Source organism: Chiloscyllium plagiosum, unplaced genomic scaffold (assembly GCF_037043375.1).
Source record: "Chiloscyllium plagiosum isolate Xiang-an unplaced genomic scaffold, Cpla_swu_hap1 HiC_scaffold_20, whole genome shotgun sequence".
Lineage (NCBI taxonomy): Eukaryota > Metazoa > Chordata > Chondrichthyes > Orectolobiformes > Hemiscylliidae > Chiloscyllium > Chiloscyllium plagiosum.
The window spans coordinates 9893038-9920253 of NW_028270158.1; positions in this window are offsets into that span (position 1 = coordinate 9893038).

A 27216-nucleotide genomic window follows, 5' to 3' on the forward strand; every position below is an offset into this window, starting at 1 on the left:
TCTAACCTTGACCCATTTAGAGAATAGTCCATGCACTCTAATCTTCTGACCAAGGTCAGAAACTCACTCTTTCCCACATTTTATTCTACTTGCCACTGTTTTGCCCACTATCCTAAGTCCTTCTGCAGTCTCCCTGATTCCTCAACATAACCTGTCTCTCCAGCTGTCCTTGTGACATCCACTTGACTGTGCCCCCAACCGTCCAGGAGATGTTTGATATCCAATCTGCCTGTTACCATATTAAATTGTGTTGAGAGACTTCGACAGTTCAGGCACAGTTTTGCGACCAGGAATTCATCTTGGTCTAGGGTTCCTGAATGTGGAGTGAGAATCCAGCCCTGTCTATTTCTGAACATTGGGTGTTTAAGATAGAGGTTGGTGAGTACATAGAACAAAGAACATAGAACATTACAGCGCAGTGCAGGCCCTTCAGCCCTTGATGTTGCGCTGACCTGTGAAAATAATCTGATGCCCATCTAACGTACCCCATTCCATTATTGTTCTTATGTGTGTCCAATGCCCATTTAAATGCACTTAGCGTTGGTGAGTCTACTACTGTTGCAGGCAGGCCGTTCCATGCCCTTACTACTCGCAGAGTGAAGAAACTACTCCTAATATCTGTCCTAAATCCATCACCCACCATTTTAACGCTATGTCCCCTTGTGTTAGCTCTCACCATCCAAGGAAAAAGGCTCTCATTGTCCACCTTATCTAACCCTCTGATTATCTTATATGTCTCGATTAAGTCACCTCTCAACCTTCTTCTCTCCAACAAAAACAACCTCAGTTCCCTTAGTCTTTCCTTGTAAGACCTTCCCTCCATACCAGGCAACATCCTAGTAAATCTCCTCTGAACACTTTCCAAAGCTTCCACATCTTTCCTATAATGTGTTGACCTGAACTGTATGCAATACTCCAGGTGCGGCCTTACCAGTGTCTTGTACAGCTGAAGCATGACCTCGTGGCTCCAAAACTGAACCCCCCTACCAATAAATGCCAACACACCATATGTCTTCTTAACAGCCCTATCAACCTGAATGGCAACTTTCAGGAATTTATGCACCAGGACACTGAAATCTCTGTTCATCTACACTGCCAAGAATTTTACCATTAGCCCAGTACTCTGCATTCCTGTTACTCCTTCTAAAGTGAACTACCTCACACTTTTCCACATTAAACTCCATTTGCCACTTCTCAGCCCAGCTCTGCATCTTATCTATGTCCCTCTGTAACCCACAACATCCTTCAGCATTATCCACAACTCTGCCTACCTTAGTATCATCCGCAAATTTACAAACCCATCCTTCTACACCCTCATCCAGATCATTTATAAAAATGACAAACAGCAGTGGCCTCAAAACAGATCCTTGCGGCACACCACTGGTAACTGAGCTCCAGGATAAACATTTTCCCATCAACCACCACCCTCTGTCGTCTTTCAGATAGTCAATTTCTGATCCAAACCACTAAATCACCCTCAATCCCGAAACTCCGTACTTTGTGCAATAGCCTACCATGTGGAACCTTATCAAATGCCTTACTGAAGTCCATATACACCACATAAACCGCTTTACCTTCATCCACCTGGTTTGTCACCTTCTCGCAGAACTCAATAAGGTTAGTGAGGCACAACCTACCCTTCACAAAACCATATGGACTATCCCTAATCAAATTATTCCTTTCCAGATGATTATAAATCCTATCTTTTCTAACCTTTTCCAACACCTTACCCACAAGCGAAGTAAGGCTCACTGGTCTATAATTACCAGGGTTGTCCCGACTCCCCTTCTTAAACAAAGGAACGACATTTACTATCCTCCAGTCTTCTGGCACTACTCCTGTCAACAATGATGACATAAAGATCGAAGTCAAAGGCTCTACAATCTCCTTCCTGGCTTCCCAGAGAATCCGAGGATAAGTCCCATCTGGCCCAGGGGTTTTATCCATTTTCAGATCTTCCAAAATTGTTAAAACTTCCTCTTTGTCAACCTCAATCCCATCTAATCTTGTAGCCTGTATACTCACTAACATTGCCCTTTTCCATGTGAATACTGATGAAAAGTATTCATTAAGCGCTTCTCCTACATCCTCAGATTCCACACACAACTTCCCACTACTATCTTTGATTGGCCCTAGTCTTACTCTAGCCATTCTTTTTTTTCCTGATATACCTGTAGAAGGCCTGAGGGTTTTCCTTGATCCTATCCATCAGCAACCTCTCATGTCCCCCCTGGCTCTTCTTAGCCCTCTCTTTAGATCTTTTCTGGCCAACTTATAACTCATCCTCACTTAACCCTTCTTCTTCCTCTTGACAAGAGCTTCAACTTCTTTATTAAACTATGGCTCCCTCTCTCTACAACTGCATCCGTGCCTGATGGTTACTTACCTCTAATTTAAGTTCTGCTCCACAGTCAGAAGATTTCATGGTTGCTATGGTGAGGCGAGAAGGCAAATAAACTGGGTGTGGGAAGTTGTGCCTGATGGGTTTTGGGTAGGAAGGGACTTTTGATATACCCAGAGGGTCCAATAAGGATGGAGCTGCTCCACCTTGCAACCAGGACCAGCAGGAAAATCAGCTGATTGGGGACCTGATATGCACCTCTTGTGGTGTGGCATTAGTAAAACCCTGGGAGTAAAAGCATGAAAACCTTGGGTGGGAATTAATCACCTACGTAAAGGCCTCAATTTTCCCATGGGGTGGGGTGTAGCTGTCTGCTGTCACTCCCAATCTTGGCACAAGGTGTGGCAGGGGCACAGATGATTGGGTTGGCAGGGAGGCAGGAATAGACATGCAGCCAACTAACCAGAATGTTTAAGACAACTGAAGGACTGACTTAGGGTCTTTCAGTCATGTGTGCTGTGGCCAAGGCAGGTTCTTTGCTCCTACAATTCTTACACTGTGGTAACAGGCCATTTGGCCCAATAAGTCCACACCAAAGAGTATCCCACCCAGACCCATTCCCCTATTTTTTTCCCTGACTAATGCCACTAACCTACACATCCCTGAACACTATGGGGAATTTAGCATGGCCAATTTACCTAACCTGCACCTCTTTGGACTGTGGGGGGAAATTTACACAGACATGGGGAGAATGTGTAAACACCACACAAACAGTCGCCCAATGCTGGATTTGAACCTGGGTCCTTGACACAGTGAGGCAGCAGTGCTAACCACTGAGCCACTGTGCCACCATTGCCTGATAGCATTTATTCTGAAGCATTTTCTTGGCAGCGTGTGGTCAATGGTGGTTTGCCTTTGCCTCCCACTCTCAGCGGGAGGTGGTGGTGGTGAAGGAGACAGTTTCATCAACTAGATCAGGAACCATACCTTCACGATTGTCGTTAATCAGATCCACACACCAGCCAATTGAGCTAATTGGTCCCACTGGATAAATACACAGAAACAGATTCCTCTCCTGAGGGGATTCAGAACAAGGGGTTCACATGTTTAAACCTAGAACTGGGCTGTTCAGGAGTGAAACCAAAAATAACTTGCTTGTAGAAGGTCTCCTGAAACTCGTTCCTCCCAAAATCATTTGGCAGCTAGGTCAATTAAAATTGTGATTGATACACTTGAGATAAGCAAGGATGTGAAGAATTGCAGAACCAAGGTGAGTAGGCTGAGTTAAAATACTGATCTTTCAAAAGACCAGGCAGGCTTAATGTCGTAGCATAACTGTACTATTGTTGCATTAACATGCCAGAGGCCCAGATAAATCACCTAAAGACATGGGTTCAAGTCCTGTTACAGCAATGTGTGAAATTTAAATACAAGTTCTTAAAAGATGGAATGGAATGACCATTGATTTTTGAATAAATAAAATCTGGCTTACCAATATACTTTTGAGAGGGGTATCTGCAATCCTTAATGCTCTGTTCTTTTAGAGACTCCCAATCCCATTGAAATGCATTGACTCTTAACTGTCCTCTGAAATGGCCCTGGTAATGCACTCAGTACAAGGGCAATTAAGGATAAATGATGTTGATGTTCACATCTCACATAAGAGTAAAGTGGGAATAGCCTGCCTTCTTGTCTTGTACAGATATTCCTTTCTCTTGTAACTGTGTGATTTACAGCCACTATTTTGACCAGGTACCTGATGTGAGCCCTCGCTCAACTTAACCAATTAGACCCTCACTTTCACCTTGGTCCTGATACTAACTTCCCTCTGTCACAAATAGAGGAAACGAGAGTGAGAGAGAATGAGACGACCATTTATGAAGCATCTTACATGTTGCTCCAAAAAGTATGTTTCACGAATGGCTGTAATCTATTCCTTTCCTCTCTCAAATTAATCCAGCCATCTCCTAAATACATCACATGTGGTCGACACCTTATGGTGCTGAGTTCAACATTCTGACCACTCTTTGGTTTAAGAGGCTTCTCCTGAACTTCTTAGATTTACTTGTGACCATTTCATATTGGTCACCCCCACTACGGTGGGAGTATCTTCTGCGTGCGAAAGTGAGGACTGCAGATGCTGGAGATCAGAATTAAGATTAGAGTGGTGCTGGAAAAGCACAGCAGGTCAGGCAGCATCCAAGGAGCAGGAGAATTGATGTTTCGGGCAGGAGCCCTTCATCAGGCCTGACCTGCTGTGCTTTTCCAGCACCACTCTAATTTTGTATCTTCTTCTGCCCCTATCTTAGTCCAATGTTATTAGAGAAGCATTTAAAACATTTAACTAAGTGTTCTTCTCTTGAAGGCATTGTCTAATTGACTTATTCAGAGATGTTATGGCACATGTCTGGAGAAAGTGGAACTTGAATCTCGGCCTTTGGACTCAGAGGGGTGGATAACACTACTGCAACACAAGAGACCTCCATCTTCCCTTGCATTGAGGAGAGCTTGTTATTGTAATTATCGTGGTGCGATTAGTGGATGGTTGTCAAGGTTGTGTGAAGGCATGTGTGTTCCTGTTGGCTTTCAATGGTAGGAGGCTCAATTTTATTTTAATCCCAGTCTTATGATTTCATTACTGTTGGCAAGTAAAGATGTATCAACAGTATATTTTATCTGACCAAATTAAGCAGGTATTTTTAAAATTTAGTTGTGAGGAGCGTAAACATTATTTTCTGCCGTCTGACCTGTGAGAGTTTGTTTTGTTTGTATTATTGATGTCACAAGAAGCTCAGCTGTAGATCTGAGGAGTGAGTTGCCATGGTCACGGCTGGTGTTTGCAAGCCTCTGCTCAGCTTTTGATATTTTATTTTGAAATGTCGCTCCCGTGTGAGAGTGAGTAAGGCTATTTGACAAGGGCCTTCAATAAACAAGGTTAAGCGCTTACTGTAGTAATGGGGCTGGGGAGGCGAGGGATGGTGTAGGGTGAAGTTGTGTTCGCTTTCATGTAGTGTTTTTGCTTGACCAGGTACCTGATGTGATAATTGCAGAGTCATGGTTGTCGCAACAGGAGGGCTGAGAGAATGGACAGCCTAAAAACTGCTTCCGCTTGACTGGTGATATTTTGTGTGCCTCCAATGTATCCCTACAACACAGTGATCACTCTACCTGAAATACCGTGAACACCTTTGGTCCCCTTAACTAAGGAAAGATAGACTAGCACTGGAGGCAGTCCAGAGAAAACTCACCAGGTCATCCCAGTTACAGAGAGATTGTCTAGTGAGAAGGGGTTGAGTAGGTTGGGCCTGTGCTCTATGGAGTTTAGGAAAATGAAAGGTAACATTCTTGAAACATCTGGGATACACAGACAAGTGGGGAGGGGGGCACAGGAAAGGATATGATTGGGGAAGGGGACACCAATCATAAAAAAGAGAATTAAATTTATTGAATTGAATTGAATTAAGTTTATTGTCACGTGTACCGAGGCTCAGTGAAAAGCTTTGTCTTGCGAGCAATACGGGCAGATCACAGAGTTAAGTAGCAGAAATAAGTAAATAATAGGTAAACAGCGGCTAAAATAAAAAACACAGATACAGGTGAATGTTAAGAGTTTGTGAGTCCATTCAGTTTTCTAACAACAGTAAGATAGAAACTGTTTCGAAACCGGTTGGTGTGTGTGTTCAGGCTCCTGTACCTTCTCCCCAATGGTAGAGGTTGTAGAAAATCATTGTCAGGGTGGGATGGATCTTTGAGAATGCTGGCGGCCTTTCCTTGACAGCGGGCCTGGGAGATGGATTCTATAGATGGGAGGTTGGCCTTTATGATTATCCGGGCCAAGTTCACCACTTTCTATAACCGTCTCCAATCTTAAACGGTACCGTTACCATACCAGGTAGTGATACATCCAGACAGAATGCTCTCGATGGCGCACCTATAAAAGTTGGCAAGGGTATTCACAGTCATGCCAAATTTCCTCAGCTGCCTGAGGAAGAAGAGACATTGTTGGGCCTTTGTAACCAGTGCGTCCACATGGAGAGTCCAAGAAAGCTTGTTGTGGATGACCGTTTCCAGGAGCTTGACACTCTCCACTCATTCCACCACTGTGCTGTTAATGTGTAAGGGGACATGAGTAACATCCCGCCGAAAGTCAATAATGGGTTCCTTGGTTTTGCCGGCATTGAGAGCTAGGTTGTTCTCAGTGCACCATTTTTCCAGGTCTTCCACCTCCCGTCTGTAGTCTGTTTCATTGCAATCTGAGATTTGACTGACTATGGTGGTGTAACCAGTGAACTTGTAAATGGCATTAGTCTGGTATTTGGTGACGCACTCATGGGTATACAATGAGTACAGTAGGAGGCTGAGTACGCACCCCTGGGGGGCTCCAGTGTTGAGTGTTAGTGAGGGTGAAATATTGTCCCCAATCTTCACTGATTGTGACCTGTGGGCCAGGAAACTGAGGATCCAGTTGCAGAGAGTGGGATTTAGTCTGAGATCACTAAGTTTAGTAGTCAGTCTCAAGAGGATAATAGTGTTGAAGGCTGAACTGTAGCCAATGAGTAGGATTCTTATGTGGCTGTTGTTGTTATCAAGATGTTCTAGGGAGGAGTGAAGGACAAGTGATATGGCATCTGACTTGGATGTGTTGGTCCAATAGGCAAATTGGAGTGAGTCGAGAGTACTGGGGAGGCTGGAGTTGATTAATGCCATGCCCAGTCTTTCAGAACACTTCATGACCACCAAAGTTAGGGCCACTGGGTGGTTGTCATTGAGACATGTTGTATAAGTCTTCTTAGGCCCAGGGATGATGTGGCCCTCTTGAAACAGGCAGGGACAGTGGCCTGCTGCAAGGAGAGGTTGAAGATGTCAGAGAAGATCTCTGCCAGTTCATCTGTGCATGCTCTGAGTGCACGGCCTGGTACTCCATCTGGTCCCATTGCTTTCCTTGGATTCACACAAAAGAAAACTGATCAGACTTCTGATGAAGTAACTGTCGGGATACGTTCGTCAGGACTTGTCAGAATAGGTGTTACCTCTCTGCTGAAATTCTGCTCAAAGCGAGCATAGAAGGCATTGAGACAACTTAGGAGGGATATGTCATCATCTGCTATCTTGCGCTGTCTCTTTTTAGAACCTGTGATGTCACTCAGTTCTTGCCATAATCATCGGGGGTCTGTCTGGGTCTCTAGATTGGATTGGTATTGGTCTTAATGGCTCTGCAAAGGTCATACTTGGATTCCTTATTTGAGTGGGTCTCCTGATCTGAAGGCCTCACGCCTGTTTTTAGCAGGTTCTGTATGTCCTGATTCACCCAGGGTTTTCTGTTGGGGAACACCCGGATTGACTTCCTCGGTATGTAGGCCTCCACACACTTGCTGATAAAGTCTGAAAGACGAAGCAAGGAGGAAGACCCCTCCTTTCCAAACTAAATTCTAAGCAGGCTGGGTTTTCTGCCCATCACAGACCACCACCCAGGGCCCCAAGAAACAAAGGGGTATAGGTGCATCATTCCTTGAAAGTGGCATCACAGCAAGACAGGGTGGTGAAGGCAGCCTTTGGCATGCTTGCTTTCATTGGCCAGAGCATTGGATACAGGATTTGAGATGTCATGTTACAGCTGTATAAGGTTTTGGAGAGGTCACATCGGGAGTACTGCATACAATTCTGGTCACCCTTCTATAGGAAGAATGTTATTTAACTGGAAAGGGTGAAACAAAATTTTCAAGAATGCTACTGAGATTGAAAAGTTTGAGTTATAAGGAGAGGTTGAATAGACTGGCACTTTTCTCCCCTGGAATGTCAGAGGCTGAGGGGTTACCTTTTAGAGGTTTATGAAATCATGAGGTGCATTGATAAGGGAAATAGCCAAAGCCTTCTCCCCAGGATAGGGGAGTCCAGAACTAGAGGTTTAACGTGAGAGGAGAAAGATTTAAAAGGGACCTGAGAAGCAATGTTTCTTCAGAGGGTGGTGCGTGTATGGAACGAGGAAATGACAGAGGTGGATACATATACTGCACTTAAAAGATGTTTGGAGAGATACATGAATAGAGAGGTTTAGAGGGATAGGGGCCAAATGCAGGCAAATGAGACTAGTTCAATATCGGAAACCTGGTCAGCATGGACGATTTGCCCAAGGGATCTGTTTCCATGCTGTATGATTCTTTGACTCTTTGCTGTTACTTGTGGCCAGGCTGAGAAGTGGCCATTAAGTAGCCATTGACAACTTAAAGGCCTTGGTGGATGCAAAGGCCTGTGGGCTGTCCTTGGTGGTGTAGTGGTTAGTATCCCTGTCTGTCACACGAGAGACCAGGGTTCAATTCCCTCTTAGGAAGCACCTGAGTAGGGCTGTACAGTGCCAGGGACATGGGTTCAATTCCTCTGTGTAGAGTTTGTATGTTCTCCCCATGTCTGTGTGGGTTTCCTCCCACAATCCAAAGATGTGCAGGTTAGGTGAATTGGCTATGCTAAATTGCCCATTGTGTTCAGGGATGTGTAGGTTAGGTACATTAGTCAGGGGTGAGTGTAGGATAATGGGATGGGTTACTCTTTGGAGGGTCGGTGCCAACTTGGACTGAAGGGCCTGTTTCCATACTGTAGGGATTCCATGATTCAAAGGGCTCACCCACAAATAGGTCATGCCTGGTCAAGAAGAGCAGCACCAAATTTTAAAGGCATCTTGCATTGAGTTAATAATGGCAATTAATAGATACAACTTCAAAGAGCCGACCAAACAATGGAAAGGAAGATACGGAGTCACATTGTTGCTAAATTAGGAAGGGGTTTGTAAAAATAGATTTATGACAGTACATCTTAATTCTCCAAAAATAAACAAGATTAAGGTTTTGAGGAGGTTAGGGACTGAACTAACACACAAGATTCTGAAGCTTTATAAAAGGGCAACTAGTTTTGGATTGCTTCCGCAGCTCAGCAAGACACTAATGAGAGGTCACAAATATAATTAAGCCATTGAAGCAGAGTTCAAGTAGTCTTTTAAAAGAGAGATCTATAATTTATTGAAAGAGGAGTACTAAAGGGTACAGGGAAAGCAAAGCAGACAAATGGGATTGGATGAGGTGGGCAGAAACATTTATGTTAAATTTGACAGATTCAATGAACAGCCACAATTTAAGCTGAGCAGTGTCTGCTTTCCTGTAGGGCCTGTTGCTAAACCTGTGCATGTGAACTGAAGCAAACTGGCGAAAGACCATAAAACATAGCAGCAGAGGTAGATCTTCAGCCAACCAGTGAAATCCTGGTTGATTTGGTAATCTTCAATTCCACTTTCCTGCCTTTTCCTGGTAACTCTTGATTCCCTGATCAAAAACCTGTCTATCTCCATTTCAAACACACTTATTGAGTCAACCTCCACAGTCCTCAGTGCTAAAAAAAAGTCCGCATGTTCACCATTCTGACAGAAGAAATTTCCCCAATCTCTGTTTAAAATGGACAGCTCCTTATACTGAGATTATGCCCTCTGCTCTTAGACTCTTCCCACAAGGGGAAACAAGCTTGCTGCATTGACGCTAGGTTGCCATGACATGAAGGTGCCAGTGTTAGACTGAGGTGGACAAGGTCAGAGCCAGGTAAAAACAATGACTGCAGATGCTGGAAACCAGATTTTGGATTAGTGGTGCTGGAAGAGCACAGCAGTTCAGGCAGCATCCAAAGAGCAGCAAAATCGACGTTTTGGGCAAAAGCCCTTCATCAGGAATAAAGGCAGAGAGCCTGAAGCGTGGAGAGATAAGCTAGAGGAGGGTGGGGGTGGGGAGAAAGTAGCATAGAGTACATGGGTGAGTGGGGAAGGGAGGAGGGTGGAGTGGATAGGTGGAAAAGAAGATAGGCAGGTAGGACAAGTCATGGGGGCAGTGCTGAGCTGTAAGTGTGGAACTAGGGTGAGGTGGGGGAAGGGGAAATGAGGAAACTGTTGAAGTCCACATTGATGCCCTGGGGTTGAAGTGTTCCGAGGTGGAAGATGAGGCGTTCTTCCTCCTGGCGTCTGGTGGTGAGGGAGCGGCGGTGAAGGAGGCCCAGGACCTCCATGTCCTTGGCAGAGTGGGAAGGGGAGTTGAAATGTTGGGCCACGGGGCGGTGTGGTTGATTGGTGCGGGTGTCCCGGAGATGTTCCCTAAAACGCTCTGCTAGGAGGCGTCCAGTCTCCCCAATGTAGAGGAGACCGCATCTGGAGCAACGTATGCAATAAATGATATTAGTGGAAGGTCAGAAGCCACACGACACCAGGTTATACCCAACAGGTTCACAGAGTAAACTCGATAGTCTGGCATTCAATTGTCCAAATATCGGATTATCCGGCAAGATCGCAAGATCCCGATGCTCAGCTAAACTATATTATCTGCCATTTGATTATCCGGAATCCAATTAACTGAACGAAATGCTCCCCACCTGTGTTCTTTGGATAATCAAGGTTCCTCTGTATTTGAGCTGAAAATGTGTTGCTGGAAAAGCGCAGCAGGTCAGGCAGCCTCCAAGGAACAGGAGAATCGATGTTTCGGGCATAAGCCCTTCTTCAGGATTCCTCTGTATTTGAAGTCACAAGCTTTCGGACCACTGCTCCTTCATCTGGTAGGATGGGTCTGGATGGAATGTTTTTCAGAGGGGCAGTGTGGACTCAATGGGCCGCATGGTCTGCTTCCACACTGTAGGAATTCTATGTTCTATGTTAAGATCTGGTAAGATGTTCCAAGGATGTTAAAATAATTTTAGTTCATCTAGGCGCTATTTTTGAACGCTCGAAGATCTGTGGATTGGAAAGAAGTTCAGATACTTCTGCACTCCACTAGGTGGAGTGACACAGCATGTGACGGGGCTGCTGCTATATCACAGTTAATTGGTCAAAAAACAACAATGAACATCTAAATTATTCTTTCTAAAAGTCACAACGAAACAGTGGAAACTGTGTCAGGATCATACAAATGTATTGATTTCACCATGAACCAAAGATGCACTGTAAGCCGGAGCATTGGATTTTGGGATGGGAGGGGAAGCTATTTGGAAATAAGGCAGGGTCTGATCTCACTTGGGATATTGTCATCTGCCACTTTAATTTTCCAGCCCGTATCCCCCCATGTCATCTTTGATCTTCACCTCCAAACTACTTCAGGGAAACTCAATAAAAACGTAAGGGTGATTGAGGCCTTTTAGATAGTCTTCCAAACTCAATATTGAACTCAGCAATTAACCTCCGCCTCCATCCTTTCAGTTATTGCTGAGGATTTATGGATGGCACAGTGGCTCAGTGGTTAGCACTGCTGCCTCACAACGCCAGGGACCTGAGTTTGATTCCAGCCTCTGGCGACTGTCTGTGTGGAGTTTGCACATTCTCCCCGTGTCTGCCTGGGTTTCCTCTGGGTGCTCTGATTTCCTCCCACAATCCAAAGATGTGCAGGTTAGGTGAATTGGCCATGCTAAATTGCCCACAGTGTTTAGGGGTGTGTAAGTTAGGTGCATTAATCAGGGGTAAATGTAGAGTAACGGGGAATGGGTCTGGGTGGAATACTCTGTGGAGGATCAGTGTGGACTTGTTGGGCCGCATGGCCTATTTCCACCCTGTAGGGAATCTATGATTCCAGAATTCCTGTTAACACATCCTCATGATGCAATGTTTGCTTCTTGTCCCAAAACAGTTTCATTTTGCCTTTCACCATCATCCCGTTTTGACATTTTGAAAGGCTTTCCCTGGTGGTCTTCCTTGACATTTCCCAACCTCTCGAAACTTTCTTAACTTTGTCTGCTCTGACTGAAACATTAACACTGTTCCTTTCTCCACAGATGCTGTCCGACCTGCTGAGTTTTTCTCAATGTTGCCTGTTTTTATTTTGGATTTCCAGCATCTGTGGATCTTTGCCTTCTGCTCCAGGTGGAATCCTGGGTCTCCTTGTCAATCCAAAGGAGCCCGGAGCTCTGGGAATCAGGTACAGACCTGCAGTAATATCTTTATGCAGTGTCACAGCAGCTTGACATTGACAGAGTGAAGGACCTTGCGATTGATTACTCTGGATGTGCCTGGATTGACACGTTTGTCCAGTTCATGGAGTCCTGCAGCTGTGGCAAGTGAGCAGAACTGCAAACCAGTGCCACTGTTCTTTTCGACTGGCAATGAAGGTAATTTACATCTATTATAAACCTGATGCACTTCTGAAGGGCATCAGCTCTGTGTTCAGATGATTATAATTGTCAGACTTGGCAAAGCATCATACATCAGCTATGCATTGTTGGGCAACCAATTGGGGCATCTTAAATATCTCTGTGGAAGGACTCTGGAGTGATCTGAAGGCAGGCTAGAGGGGAGGCTGTGGTGACATTAATAGCCAGTGTCGCCCACATCCAGTAAAGGGGTAGCTCTTCTTCCATGAGGAGGCTGACAATCTTGGGCTTGGCAAATAAAGCCACCTGAGACACTGCTGTTCAAACACGCTAGGAAGACTGAAGCTCTACCTACAGACAGGGCATCACAGATAGTTCATCCTCTGAGTTGTACCTCTCTGCTGGTTTCTTTCCCTGCTGGTAACCTTCCCTGCAGGCCCTCTTCTCTACTGGTCTCCTCTCTGCAGGCCACCTTCCCTGTAGACTCCCTTCCCTGCTGGCTTCCTCTCTGCTGGTCTCCTTCCCAGGAGGCTACCTTCCCTGCTGGTCTCCTTCCCTGCAGGCCAACTTCCCTGGTGGTCTTGTTCCCTGCTGGTCTCCTTCCCTGCAGTCCCCTTCCCTGCTGGTCTCCTCCCCTGCTGGTCTCCTCCCCTGCAGCCCCCTTCCCTGCTGGCCTCCCTCTTTGCTGGCACCCTTCTCTGTGGATCTGTAGCTCTATGTCTCATTCTCCATTAGGACCACTGATTTGGAGATGCCGGTGTTGGACTGGGGTGGACAAAGTTAAAAATCACACAACACCAGGTTATAGTCCAACAGGTTTAATTGGAAGCACACTAGGTTTCGAAGCGTCACTCCAAAAGCTAGTTAACTCCATTAGGACCGTGTGACATCATTAGGTTGAGTGGACCCTAATCCAATCCCCAACATGAACTCTTTTGAAACAACGAGCTTATTCAATAATGACACCTTGCCACTTGTAATGCTGTTTCTGCTACTGGTCATGTACCTCTTTGTCTCAGGTATCTTTTAAGCCAGTCGAAGTGAGATGCATCCCAATGTACTGTCAAAGAATCAGCATTCTCTGCAGAGTATTGTGAACAATCCCCTTCACTCAAACTGACAAGGAAGCTGAGTACTGAGTACCTTTTGGTGAACTTTCCCTGACATTTGTCTCCATTCCATTTTGTGATAGGGGTCTCAGTGGTAAAATCAGTATTTATTGCCCATCCTGAATTAAGTGTTCTTCATGAATTGCTGTAGTAGGTTTACCCACAGTGGGTTCCAATGGCAGGATTTTGACTCAGTGGCACTGAAAAGATGGTGATATAAATCTAAGTCAGGATGGTGAGTGGCTAGGAGGGGAATTTGTAGATGATGGTGTTCCCTTATGTCTGCTGCCCTTACATATACTAGATATACATATACTGCCCTTATAGATACTAGAGGTTGTTGAAGGAGCCTTAGCAAGTTGCAGCAGTGTATCTTGGAGCTGGGTGTAGCTATTGTAGTTGGTGGTAGATGGAAGTGAATGTTAACGGTGGTGAAGTGGGTGCTTTGTCTTGGATGGTGTCAAGCTTTTGAAGTGTTGTTGGAGCTGCACATATCCAGGAGGGAGTCAAGAATGTGGTGCTGGAAAAGCACAGCAGGTCAGGTAGCATCCGAGGTTCAGGAAAATCGACATTTTGGGCATAAATCCTTCATCATGAATGAGACTTGTAGGTTGGGGGGCTGGGAGATAAATGGGAGGGGGAGGGGGATGGGGCTGGGGCGAAGGTAGCTGAAAATGTGATAGGTGGATGGAGGTGGGGAAGAGGTTAATAGGTCACAAAGGAGGATGGAGCGAATAGGTGGGAAAGGTGATGTTCAGGTCAAGAGGCTTGGGTCTGGGATAAGGTGGGGGGAGGCGAAATGAGGAAACTGGTGAAATCCACATTAATCCCATGTGCTTGCAGGGTCCCAAGGCAGAAGATGAGATGTTCTTCCTCTGGATGTCGGGTAGCTAGGGTTTGGTGAACGAGGAGGTCCAGGACCTGTATGTACTTGGCGGAGTGGGAGGGGCAGTTGAAGTGTTCGGCCATGGGTTGTGGGGTAGGTTGGTGCGGATGTCCCAGAGATGTTCTCTGAAATGATCTGCAAGTTGGCGTCCTGTGTCCCTGATGTAGAGGAGACCACGTCGGGTGCAATGGATACAGTAGCGCACATCTGTGGAAGTATAGGTAAATTTCTGTTGGATGTAGAAGGATCATGTGAGGAGTATTCCGTCACACTCCTGACCTGTGTCTAGTAGTTTGGGGACAGAATATGGGGAATCCATAAGTGTGTTGGACACGGCAGAATTCCCAGAATCTGACCTGCTCTTAAAGCTGCACTGTGAATAATAGAATCATAGAAGGTTTTTTGACATAGACAAAGGCGTTTTGGCCACTCATGTCCACCTCAGCAGAAAAATAAGCCACGCAGACTAGCACACTTTCTAACTTTGTTTTGGTGCATTCATTTATAGAATGTAGGCATCAGTGGCTAGGCCAGTACTTATTGCCCATCCCTAATTGCTCAGAGAGCAGTTAAGAATCAGTCACATTGCTGTGGGTCTGGAGTCACATATAGTCCATACCACCTGAGGATAGCTGATGATATCCTTCCCTGAAGGAGATTAATGAACCAGATGAGTTCTTACAACAACCTAGACTCATTTTTTAAAATTTCAGATTTAATTGAATTCACTATCTGCCATGGTGAGACTTGAACCCAGTTCCTCAGAGTTTTGGTCTGAGCCAATCTTCCAAACCAGTGACATTCCCACTAACGCCGCCACCACCACCATCCCCAACTTGGTGCATTGAGTTATAGAGTCACTGTGTCATACTGCACGGAAACAGACACTTCAGTCCAACTACTCCATGCTGATCATAACCCCAAATTATACTAGTCCCACTTGCCTGCGCTTGGCCCATATCCCTCTAATATATATATATATTTCCATGGAAATAGGCCAAGTTAAATATATGAGCTAGGAACAGGAACAGGCCATTCAGCCACTTGACTCTGTTCTGCCCTTCAATAAGATCATGACTGATCTGATTGCTGGATTCACCTCCACATTCATTGTGTTCGGGGATATATGGGTTAGGTGCATTATTTAGGGGTAAATGTAGAGGAATAGGGGAGCTAAATGGGTCTGGGTGGGTTACTCTTTGGAGGGTCAGTGTGGACTTGTTGGGCCAAATGGCCAGTTTCCACACTGCAGGGATTCTATGATGCCCACCTACCTAGACAGGCAGTAGCCACATTGACAGACCAAGCTCAATCTTAACCTGATCTTAACCCAAGCAGGGGGTTGGGGCAGGTGGCAGAAAGAGACAAGCTCCTCCTTTCGATGAGCAAATCGAGATTCACTTTAGCCACGACATCCCAGCTGCCCATTTTAACCCAAGGCCTGCAATGGGGACAGTGGCCTTATTTCCTTGATAGTTTTCAGATAGTAAACAGATAAACTTGGCGGCTGGAGGAGCTGGCACCAAAGCTCGGTTAGCACAAGCTTAACGTTGAGTTATTGCCTTCTTTGTGGGTTGAGGGGAGTCAGGCATGAGTTAAAGTCAGGAATTTCAAACCTGTGCCCATGATATCAAATGTACAAAGCTCATAATGGGCACTCAACTTGGAACAAGTGAGGGTGACTGACACAATCTGCTGCTGTCTTACAGGGTGAAATTAGTGTAGCTATTGAAAGCTGCACTCTGTTATATTCACATTATTTTAATATCTTCAGGTACAACAATTCTGACAAAAGTTACCCAGTATGCTTGTGGCTTACAGCGTATAAATGGTTCTTAGATGGTGCATTTCTCCTCTGAGACTTGCATTCAAATCCAGTCATGACAAAACAATGACAATGTCCAATCTGATTGAAACTCGCATGACATGATCAGCTGTGACACCACACTATTATCTCAAGATCAAACACCGAGCCTGCAGCTGAGGGGAGAGCACGCTAAACCACTTCACTTACTATTCGGACTGTCTCTGTCCATAAGGCAGGTCATTTTTCATGGTGCCGTAAAGATTACGGTAGTTAGCATCAGACATGGTCTCAAAGGCTGCATGAAGGTTTCTCTGATTTGCATCTTACTGTGGCATTATTATGCACAGATTTCAAAGACTGAGGCAACTGAAGTAATGACAGCCAAAGGAAAAGCCAGTTAAAACTGAGGGGTGCTGAAGAGACTAGAATTAAAGGAGCACAGATATTCAGGAGGGTTGTTCCTCTGGAAGAGATAGGGAAGGGTGAGGTCACAGGGGAAGTTGCAAATGATGATGAGAATTTTACAATTGCAGCATGACTTAAAGGGGATGGGGATTTGTTAGGAACTTGGGAGGTAGGGTTTTGGATCCAGTCAAATTTATAGAGGACAAAATATAAGAGGCAGCCAGGCCTAAGTTAGAATAATCGAGTCTAGAGTTTGAAAGATGCAGATTAGGGTTACCAGCAGTAGATGGGACGGCACGGTGGCTCAGTGGTTAGTACTGCCCCCTCACAGGGCCTGGGTTTGAATCCAGCCTCAGGTGACTGTCTGTATGGAGTTTGCACATTCTGCCCGTGCCTGCGTGGGTTTCCTCCGCGTGCTCTGGTTTCCTCCCGCAATCTAAAAATTTGCAGGATAGGTGAATTGGCCATGATAAATTGCCCATCGTGTTCAGGGCTGTGTAGGTTAGGTGCATTAGTCAGGGGACATGTAGAGTAATATGGTAAGAGAATGGGTCTGGGTGGGTTACTTTCAGAGGGTTGGTATGGACATGTGGGACCAAATGGCCTGTTTCCACACTGTAGGGATTTTATAAACAGAGGTGAGAGTAGAGCAATAGATGGTGATTGAAAGCTCACCTTGGGGTCAAATAAATCACCAAGGGTCTGTACCTCACGCAACTGTCAGGGAGAGGGAGTTCACCACTCAGACTCCATAATAACATATTGGTTACCAGCAAACAGCACCAATACTGGATTTCATTTCCAATGTCAAATTGTGGATGTCCAGCGGTATTTTTGCACAGCGTTTGTTTTGATATTACAGTCAAAGCTGGTGCAGTGTTGAAGATTCTTGCCCAGAGAGATCCCAATGTTATTCTGGGAGACATCAATATACCAAAAAGGCTGTGTCCAAGCTGAGAAAACATCCTGTTGCTAAGAGCTGTCGGTTTCCATAACAACAGCTGTGCACTAGTTATCAGCAGCCTAACCTGTCCCTGACAGTGTCAGGCAGCATGGGCTCAGCTTTAATTCCAATAATTCTCTGTTCTGTGACAGTTAGGTCCTGACAGTCAGACAGCACCACCCCAGGGAAATCTGAAGAGATGGGCCCAGGAGTAGAACCAGGAACTTTCCCTACTTACTCAGTAGTGGTTCAGAATCTCAATCGAGCAGGCTGGAGATTGCTAAAATCCTAGATTAATAATATATAAACCCTGTGAAACGCTGCTATTCTTTGGTTTTATGAAGATATTAGATACGGTGCATCATCATTTGAATAATTGAACATCTAAGCTTTTTTCAATGTCTCACTGGTATCCTCAGCATTAACTTGAGAAAGTTGTGGGGAAGCACTTGTCGCACAGTGAAGGGACAGGATTCACATCTAGCAAAGTGCATGTGAAAGCTGTATAGTGAATCTGTTATGAGTGTAACAAGGTCAGCCAGGTGGATCTTATAGAATGAGTTTCTTGTTAATCTGATCCAATCAAGGAGCCCTGGCTGATGGATATAAACAGGAAGGTCTGAGGTTTTGTTCACTCTGAGAGCTGACTCTGAGAGAGCTGGATCAGTGTCAAGGACTCAAGGACTCTCCATGTGCAAGTAAAGGGTGATACTGGCGTCTGTGGAGTTATTTCATCCCCATAATCTTTGATTCCGTTACAGTCTATCGCTATCTAAAAGACACTCAATGGCTTGGCCTCCACAGCCTTCTGCAGAAATGAGTCCCACAGATTCACGACCCTGTGGCTGAAGCGATCCTAATGAAGAGTCCTAGTCTTTCCTACTGGTGGAACCATCTTCTCCATGTCCACTCCATCCAGGCCTCTCAGTGTTCTGTAAGTTTGAAAGAGATTGTGAGTAGAATTTGTGCTGCCCTCTCTTTGATATCTGTCACTGATAGACAGCCCAGCTCTCACCAAAGTACAGCAATATGGCGAACTGCTGTGGACACTATAAGAGTTATGTTTGGTGCACATTCTAGACTCTAGTAGTGACTTCAAGAGTTAAGCTACTTAATATAACTATAGATAATATGAAATCTCACTAATTAGGTGAACACAATAAAAATGACAGGTAGCTAGTTTGTATGTATTTGCAGCTGTACCATATCGAGCGAGCAGATAACAATGTCGCTGGTGACAGTATGTTTTTGCAACTCAAGGAAGTTTCCTTGGTGAGGGGCCTGAGTCAGTTGAGACACCGTAACTCATCAGGATGGATGTGCAACTCCCCTAAGGACATGCAAGTCATGAGCCTCCTCCACCACCAAATCCAAGCCACCTGACAACTGGAGGAAAAAACGCCTCATCTTCTGCCTTAGGACCCTTCAACCACACGCAATCAACATCGACTTCACTCGTTCCCAAATCTCCCCTACCCCACCTTATTCCAGATCCAATCCTCCAACTTAACACCACAGTCTTGACCTGTCCTATCTGTCCATCTTCCTTCCCACCTATCCGCTCCACCCTCCTCACCGACCTATCACCATCACCCTCCACCTACATTTACCTATCACCTTCCCAGCTACTGTCCCCCTACCTTCACCTCTGTACTTATCTTTCAGCCCCCTTGCCACCACACCCTCCCCTGCTCCACATTCCTGAAGAATGGCTTATGCCCGAAACATTGACTCTCCTGCTCCTCGGATGCTGCCTGACCTGTTGTGCTTTTCCAACACCACAGTTTTCAAAGGGTGGCAGTTACCTGCAGTCTTTGCTTCTCACACCCCTTAGGATTTGGTCTGTTGTCAGGGACAGGAGGACATGGCTGAGAGTGAGGCAGGTATGGGTTCCTACTGGGTAGCAATGGAGGAATTTTGGCCTTTGCAATTCTCCACTAGGCCTACGGTTCTTGTAGTCTTTATGGACATCACCAGGGACAGCAAGATGGATGAGCCATACTAGCGTAGGGTATAAAAATAAACGTGGTTATAGCAGATGACCGTATAGTTGGTGAGATGGATACTGTTCTCTGTGGCCAAGGCTGTGAGAACTCAAGGTTCTCTCTTGTTAAGGACATCTATGTGCTAGAGAGCAGAAAACCATTAGAAATAGGAGTAGGTTGTTCAGCCCCTCAGGCCTGCTATGCCATTCAATTGGATCATTGCTGATCCAACATTCCTCACTTTCACTTCCCTGCATTTTCCTTGATTCCCCTCCTGATCACGAATCTGTCCACTTCTGCCTCAAGGACTCTACCCCTACAGCTCTGGAGCAAAGACTCACAACCCTCTGAGAGAAGAAATCCCTCCTCATCTCAATCGGGAACTTGCAATGGTGGGGGGGGGGATTGGCTCAATGACTCACATGGTTAGATTAAGAAAGAGGTGGCTGAAAACAGATAACCATCACTAGTTTACGAGCTGAACCTGTGCAAATTGGCATTGGATAAGTAAGATCAAAATGTTGAAAGCGTGGCCCAATAACTGGTGTGGGAGAAATGGGTTTTTGACTCATGGGATACTGATATCAGGTTTGGGGACAGAAAAGTCTGGCACAGACTTCATTTGAAGGAAGGAACCGTGTCCTGGTAGGTTATATACCGAGGGCTGTTGTATCACTTAACAGTGGGGTTGGGGCAGAATGGTTCAAGAGATGGGGAGATTTGGCAAGTCTCCAAACTGCTTTTGAGTCTAAGGGGAAGAAGAATGCAGGGGGTCTATATGGCTTTTAGTAAGCTACTACACAGAAAAAAGTGCAGCGCGGGTAAAATATCAGCATGGAAAGAGGGTTGGTTAACGGACAGGGAGAAATGGTAGGGATAATGGAGATAGTTTCAAGCTGGCAGTGACTTGTGGAGTGCCAAAAAGATGAGTTATACTTGTTGTTATCATTGCACCATCATAGCACTGTTAGATTCTTGTAGAGAGAGGAGGAAATCTTCTTCAAGGCAGGCTTCCACATCCATCAAAGTTTTACTTGCACATCCACTAATATCATTTATTGTATCCGTTGCTCCAGATGCGGTCTCCTCTACATTGGGGAGACTGGGCGCCTCCTAGCAGAGCGCTTTAGGGAACATCTCCGAGACACCCGCACCAATCAACCACACCGCCCCGTGGCCCAACATTTCAACTCCCCCTCCCACTCTGCCGAGGACATGGAGGTCCTGGGCCTCCTTCACCGCCGCTCCCTCACCACCAGACGCCAGGAGGAAGAACGCCTCATCTTCCATCTCGGAACACTTCAACCCCAGGGCATCAATGTGGACTTCAACAGTTTCCTCATTTCCCCTTCCCCCACCTCACCCTAGTTCTAAACTTCCAGCTCAGCACTGTCCCCATGACTTGTCCGGACTTGTCCTACCTGCCTATCTCCTTTTCCACCTATCCACTCCACCCTCTCCTCCCTGACCTATCACCTTCATCCCCTCCCCTACTCACCCATTGTACTCTATGCTACTTTCTCCCCACCCCCACCCCCACCCTCCTCTAGCTTATCTCTCCACGCTCCAGGCTCACTGCCTTTATTCCTGATGAAGGGCTTTTGCCCGAAACGTCGATTTCGAAGCTCCTTGGATGCTGCCTGAACTGCTGTGCTCTTCCAGCACCACTAATCTAGAATCTGGTTTCCAGCATCTGCAGTCATTGTTTTTACCTCCCATTAATGTTAGCGGGTGGACAATAAAGAGCCAGGTGAAGCTTAATGTAAGGAAGTGTGAGGTTATTTACTTTAGCAAAATGTTGTTTCTTTAAAGGGCATGAATCATGCAAATGTCGATGTTCAGAGAGAGTACTCATACAAGGAACACAAAATGTCAGCATGTAGATACAACATGCAATTAGGAAAGCAAATGACATGTTCACCTTCACTGCAAGGAGATTGGAATACAAGAATAAAGAAGCCTTGGCTCCAGTCATTCAGATATGGTGAGACCACACCTGGAACACTGTAAAAGTGTGCCTCCTCATTTAAGGACTCACATTGGAGACAACACAATGAATAGTCACTCGGTTAGTCCCTTGGATGAGAGGGTTGTCCTATCTTAAGGGGCTGAGGGAATTAGGTCTTGAGACTGTCGCTTTAAGAAGTGCATTTTGTCCTGATCTTTTCTCAAGAAACTTTCAGACAGAGATACAGGGCAGTCTGCTCAAAGCCATCAAAGCTTATGAGGCCTTGGAGAAAGTGAGGACTGCAGATGCTGGAGATCAGAGTTGAGAGTGAGGTGCTGGAAAAGCACAGCAGATCACGCAGTGTCCGAGGAATAGGAGAATGAAGGGCTGAAGCCCGAAACATCAATTCTCCTGCTCCTCGGATGCTGCCTGACCTGCTGTGCTTTTCCAGCACCACACTCTTGACTTGTGAGGCCTTGGCTTTTTTTACAATTGGAACAATAGAAGCAGCCTGAATGGGTGAAGTCAAGCTCCCACAGAATCTGGAAATCAATTGTAGTTTTTCAGTGCCAGTTGTTTCTGGGGTCTTGAAGCTAGATGTGGAAGCTTTCATTCCTCTCTCTGTTACAATCAACAGTTGGGGTTCTCTTCCTGCTGCTAGAATTACATGTGAGACAATCTGTGTCTGAATTTGCCTTTTGCCAAGTGTGTGTTTATGGGATGTTACCATATAGGAACAGCTAATTAGTGGTAGTTAATACACACACACACATATATATATATATATATATTATATTGTTTTTCTCAAACATTTTTAGAGAGTTATAGTTAAGACAATTCTTTTATTTTATTTTGTCTGTATTTTAACTGTAGTGTAAAAGTAAAGTTTGCTTTGCTTAACATCAAATAGATTGACCAATCGAATTGCATCTAGAATGCAAAGCCTTACACCAACCTTTAAAATAAGAAAAAGTTAGTGTCTAAACTATTTAATATATTTTGAGGGGGTTTGGTCTGGTCCGTAATAGTCTATATTTGCGGAAACTTAGAAGAATGCAAAGTAATTTCCTTGAAACATTTAAGATTATTTCCATACGGCATTTGATAGGGAGCCAAGTCAAAGATTGTTGTGGAAAATAAAATCTCTTGGCATATCGGATAACATGCCAACATGGATAGAAGACCAGCTGGCTGGCAGAAAACAGAGAGTATTTATAAATGGGATTTATGCCTGATTGGCAGGATGTATGAGTAGGGTCCCAGGGTCTGCGCTATGGCCTCAAGTTACTTCAACGTCTTAGCTCAGAGGGGAGAAGGCACTATAATTAAATTCATTGTCAAGACTGAGGTGATCAGGTAAGCATCTTGTGATGAAATCCTAGGAGGTTGCAGGTGGATATGGATAGGTGGAGTGAGTGGGAAAATTCTGGCAGATGGAGTATAATGTGGGAAAATGTGAATTTGTTCACTTTGTCAGAAAGAATAAAAAAGCAGAGTATTACTTGAACCAGGAACGACTGCAGAATTCCACAATACAGAGGGGTTCTTGGCGTTCAAGTGTGTATTAGTTCACAGGTTAAATCAAGAAGATTACTGGAATATTTTCCTTTTTTTTGTTTAAATTCATTTGTGGGATATGGCTAGGCCAGCATTGTTGTTGCTCATCTCTTGTTGCCCTTGAAGGAATAATGAACAACAAAGTAAGCAGGTTATTTAGACGGTGCATGGTGAGACCACAGGCTGAAGGTTACCAGAATTTGGCTGGGTCACTTTCATTGAGTTTCGTGGAGGAGCTTCTCTCCGTGAGACCTAGCAACATTTTCTCACATGATCATCACAGAATCGCCTTGCTAATTTGGCACCATGCCCTTATTGTGCCATCTTGTTCATTGGGAGTCTAATTGCTGTAGATACTCACCACTGCGCAGATATCCTGGGATCCTTGGTCCTTTTCCCAGTGGCCAGTGCAGCACAGCATCTTATTATTGTTCTGTCTGGAGGGAAACCTTCAATTGCTTCAAAACACTCTCCTCTAATCAGCAACATCAAAAGTGAAACAAAATCAAGCAAATAGTAGCTACCTTTTTACTCTTGGAACAGAAAGGGACTGCTTCCCCTTTGAACAATAACAATGCAGTCAGTGAATGATCACTGCACCCAGCTCTCATCTACTGAAACTGGGTGTCAACAATATCCTGTCCGGCTTATAACATCTGATGCTTCTGCACTTCAATGTGCTTGCAGGGATGCTCACACTCTTGCAGCCTGTTGGGCTCCATCTTGTTCCCCCATTGTCTGCTCCATCTGTGCAGAGAGCAGTATATGAGGATGATGTGCGCACTTTGCCTGGGCAGCGTAAGGCCACTCCAGATCAGCCCAAATAGTGTAGCCTCACATTCAGGAGGTTAATGGACTGCTCCACTATTGGTGAGGAATGGGCTGCATTGTATTTACACTCCAACTCAGTCAGAGAGTTGATAATGGAGTCACCAGGCATAGTCGCACAGAGTAGTCCTTGTCTCCCAGAAACCGGGTTTTTCATTGACAATTACAATTAGTATTTGTGGACCTTATATTTTGAGGTCTTCATGAGCTTCTGGCAGAATACCCAGTGCAATGGTCACTTCCATTGATGTCATTTCCCTGAAAATTCCAAGTCTTATGTTATGCATTACAGTTATTGTGTACATATAACATGTGACGGGAGGGTACAAAGGTCTCAGACTCCATCTCTCACTAACTGCGGCTACATGCAGTATGGCATGCTGATGGAATTTTATTATTATTTGCAACTGAATAACAACGTTAGCCCAGATTTGGATGTGAATGTAGTATTTGCATATATGAGCGAGCTGAATTAAGCATCTGTTGGATCTTTCAATACCAGGTTACCCATGTCCTAGACACTTTGTTATCAGGGGTAACATAAACATTAGGTAAATATGAGCTGCTAGAGTCAAAATATATATTACCATTAATCTCTCAAACTTTAGCGAAGAGGAGGCTATCACGGCTGTTAGCTTGTAGCAGGAATATTTTATTATGAAGAAATTCGAGTGTGGTGAGGCAGAAAAAGCGAAATGCAAGTTGACGTGGATTAAACCCTCCTTACTTGTGAAAACCCAGGGGATCGGGATGTGTACAGATACATGGTGAAGCCACGCATATCATTGTATCGCAAATAGAGTCACTTAAACAGCAACATGTGATGATTCATGCAAGACAGGGAATTACCATGTGGTTGTGTTGATCAACTGTTTCACTCTGCACACCTGAGCCTTGCTTTGGGTAGACTTTGTTCAGCGCAAGGGCTTCAACCTGTACACAAGGTTCACCAGCTGATTGCAGCCTGGAGTGTTTCACCTAGCTATGACAGCAGATTTAATCACAACCTGTTGAGTCACATATTGCAAAGGCCCTATCTCCTGATCTGCGTCACCATTTCCTGGCTCTGTTGTTTACTTTCAATGATGTCACCTTTTTAGAATTGCACGAATGATTGTTGATGTTTTATTTTAGGAGGGCTTGCACAGAAATATCTCACATTTGAGACTCTGTCTCTCCTAAGTGGACACATATGGGGATTGTGCAATTAGCAACATACTCTGTTGCTAAATCAGACCCACAGGATATTTGTAGTTATTCCTGAATATCATAAGATAGAATGCAAGTCCAGGCTGGTTTTAGCTGAACACAGCAGATCACAAGGGACACGATTATAACAGAAACAAGTTGAACATCCATCTTTCTGCGCCTATTAAACATGGCCAGCCTGAAGTTTTCCAAAGTGGTCAGGGCTTTGTTTTTGTTTCCTTTATTCATTCATGGGATGTGGGCAACACTGGCCAAGCCAGCATTTATTGTCCATCCCTCATTGCCCAGAGGGCAGTTCAGAGTCAACCACATTGCTGTGGGGCTGTAGGCCAGACCAGGTAATGATGCAGTTTCCACCCCTCAAAAATATTAGTGAATCAAAATGGGTGTTTCCCAACAATCAATTCATGGTTGTCATCAGGCTTTAAATTCCACATATTTATTGAATTCACATTCTATCATCACCTGTAGCAGGATTTGAACCCAGGCCCCAGAACATTACCTGGGTGAACATTGGACCATTGCCTCCCCTATAGTGCTAGAGCACAGCCTTTAAACAATGATTCTGGGATGGGGTAGGGAACAGTGGGATTCTGGGGTATTTCACAAAGCTGTAGTTCATGGAAGCAATAGCACATTTTAAAGTGTATCTGTCTTCCAACAGAAACTGTTTTGACCATCAAATGGCATGATGGCTTCATGGTTAGCACTGCTGCCTCACAGCACTAGGGACCTGGTTCGATTCCACCCTTGGATGACTGTCTGTGTGGAGTTTGCACATTCTCTGTATGGATTTTTGCCAGGTGCTCTGGTTTCCTCCCACAGTCCAAAGATGTGTAAGTTAGGCAGATTGGCCAAGCTAAATTGCCTGTAGTGTTCAGGGATGGGTTCACCATGGGAGACATAGGGGGATGGGTCTGGGTGGGATGCTATTCAGTCTGGACCTGTTGGGCTAAATGGCCTGTTTCCACACTGTAGGAATTCTATGATTCGAACATTCAGGAATATGACATGTTGGCTTTTGACATTTGAGGCAAAGTTCCAAGCGTCCAGGGTTCTTGCCAAGGCAAAGGGAGAGGTCCAAGTACCGTTTTGCTTAGAAGATGATGAGAAAATGCATACACTCTGTGGATCTGTCAAGCTGTCAATCATTCAAATGTCTTACTTTAAAAAAAACAAATGAATAGCTATCTTGCAGTTGAAAAAAAAGTAATTGCAATTTTATGAGATGCTTATTGACACAAGCCTGAATGTTATCTTTATGATGTTTTTTTCTTGGGGTTTGTATGGTCCAGAGATAGTGCTCCTATCTGTGAGTCAAGAGGTCTAGGTTCAAGTCCAGTGTGCACCAGATGTGTATAATAAAATCTCTGAACCGATTGGTTCGAAGATATCTGCAGCATTATATCTGCTTGACTGCTTTTTCCATCTTTCTTTATCACTACAGGGCAAGTTCAAAACTTGATTAAAAAGTCCACATAGATGGAAAGAGATTAGCTATTTTGATGTAGGGCTGCGAATATTTATTTTTAAATGAGATTAGGAACTTGGAAGAAATGCTTGTTTTTGTAAGGGATCAAGAATATGAATAAATCTAGATGCATTTATTGGGATTTTATCAATGAGTGCTTAAAAATGAAGTCTGTAATGGATAACTAAAACTTTATTTTGTTTCATCTCAATGTTGCTCCTGATATCCACCATGGTGGACTCTGGGTGAGCTGAAATGGAGCATGACACCCCTTACCTTACACTATAAACTATAAGCCATAAGTATTGAGTTAGCCTGGAGCAGTATTTTGTAAAGCAATAAGACAGCGCTATTTTCTGGGTCTGTGGATTGGAAGGAGCAAAAATGGCCTTTAGTAGAACAATATGCTCTTCTTGCTGGATGTAGGAGTTTTGAGAGAACTTACGTGTTACCCGAGGATTATTTCTGCAATAAATGTCGTTGCTGGTGAATCCTATCAGATCGAATGGATCGGTTGGAGCGACTGTTAGAGGCAATCAGGAATTTACAAGAGCAAGGTGGTGTGATGGATGGCAGTTATAGGAAGGGAGAAAAGCCACAGATACAGTTCCATAGGTGGGTTAACTCCA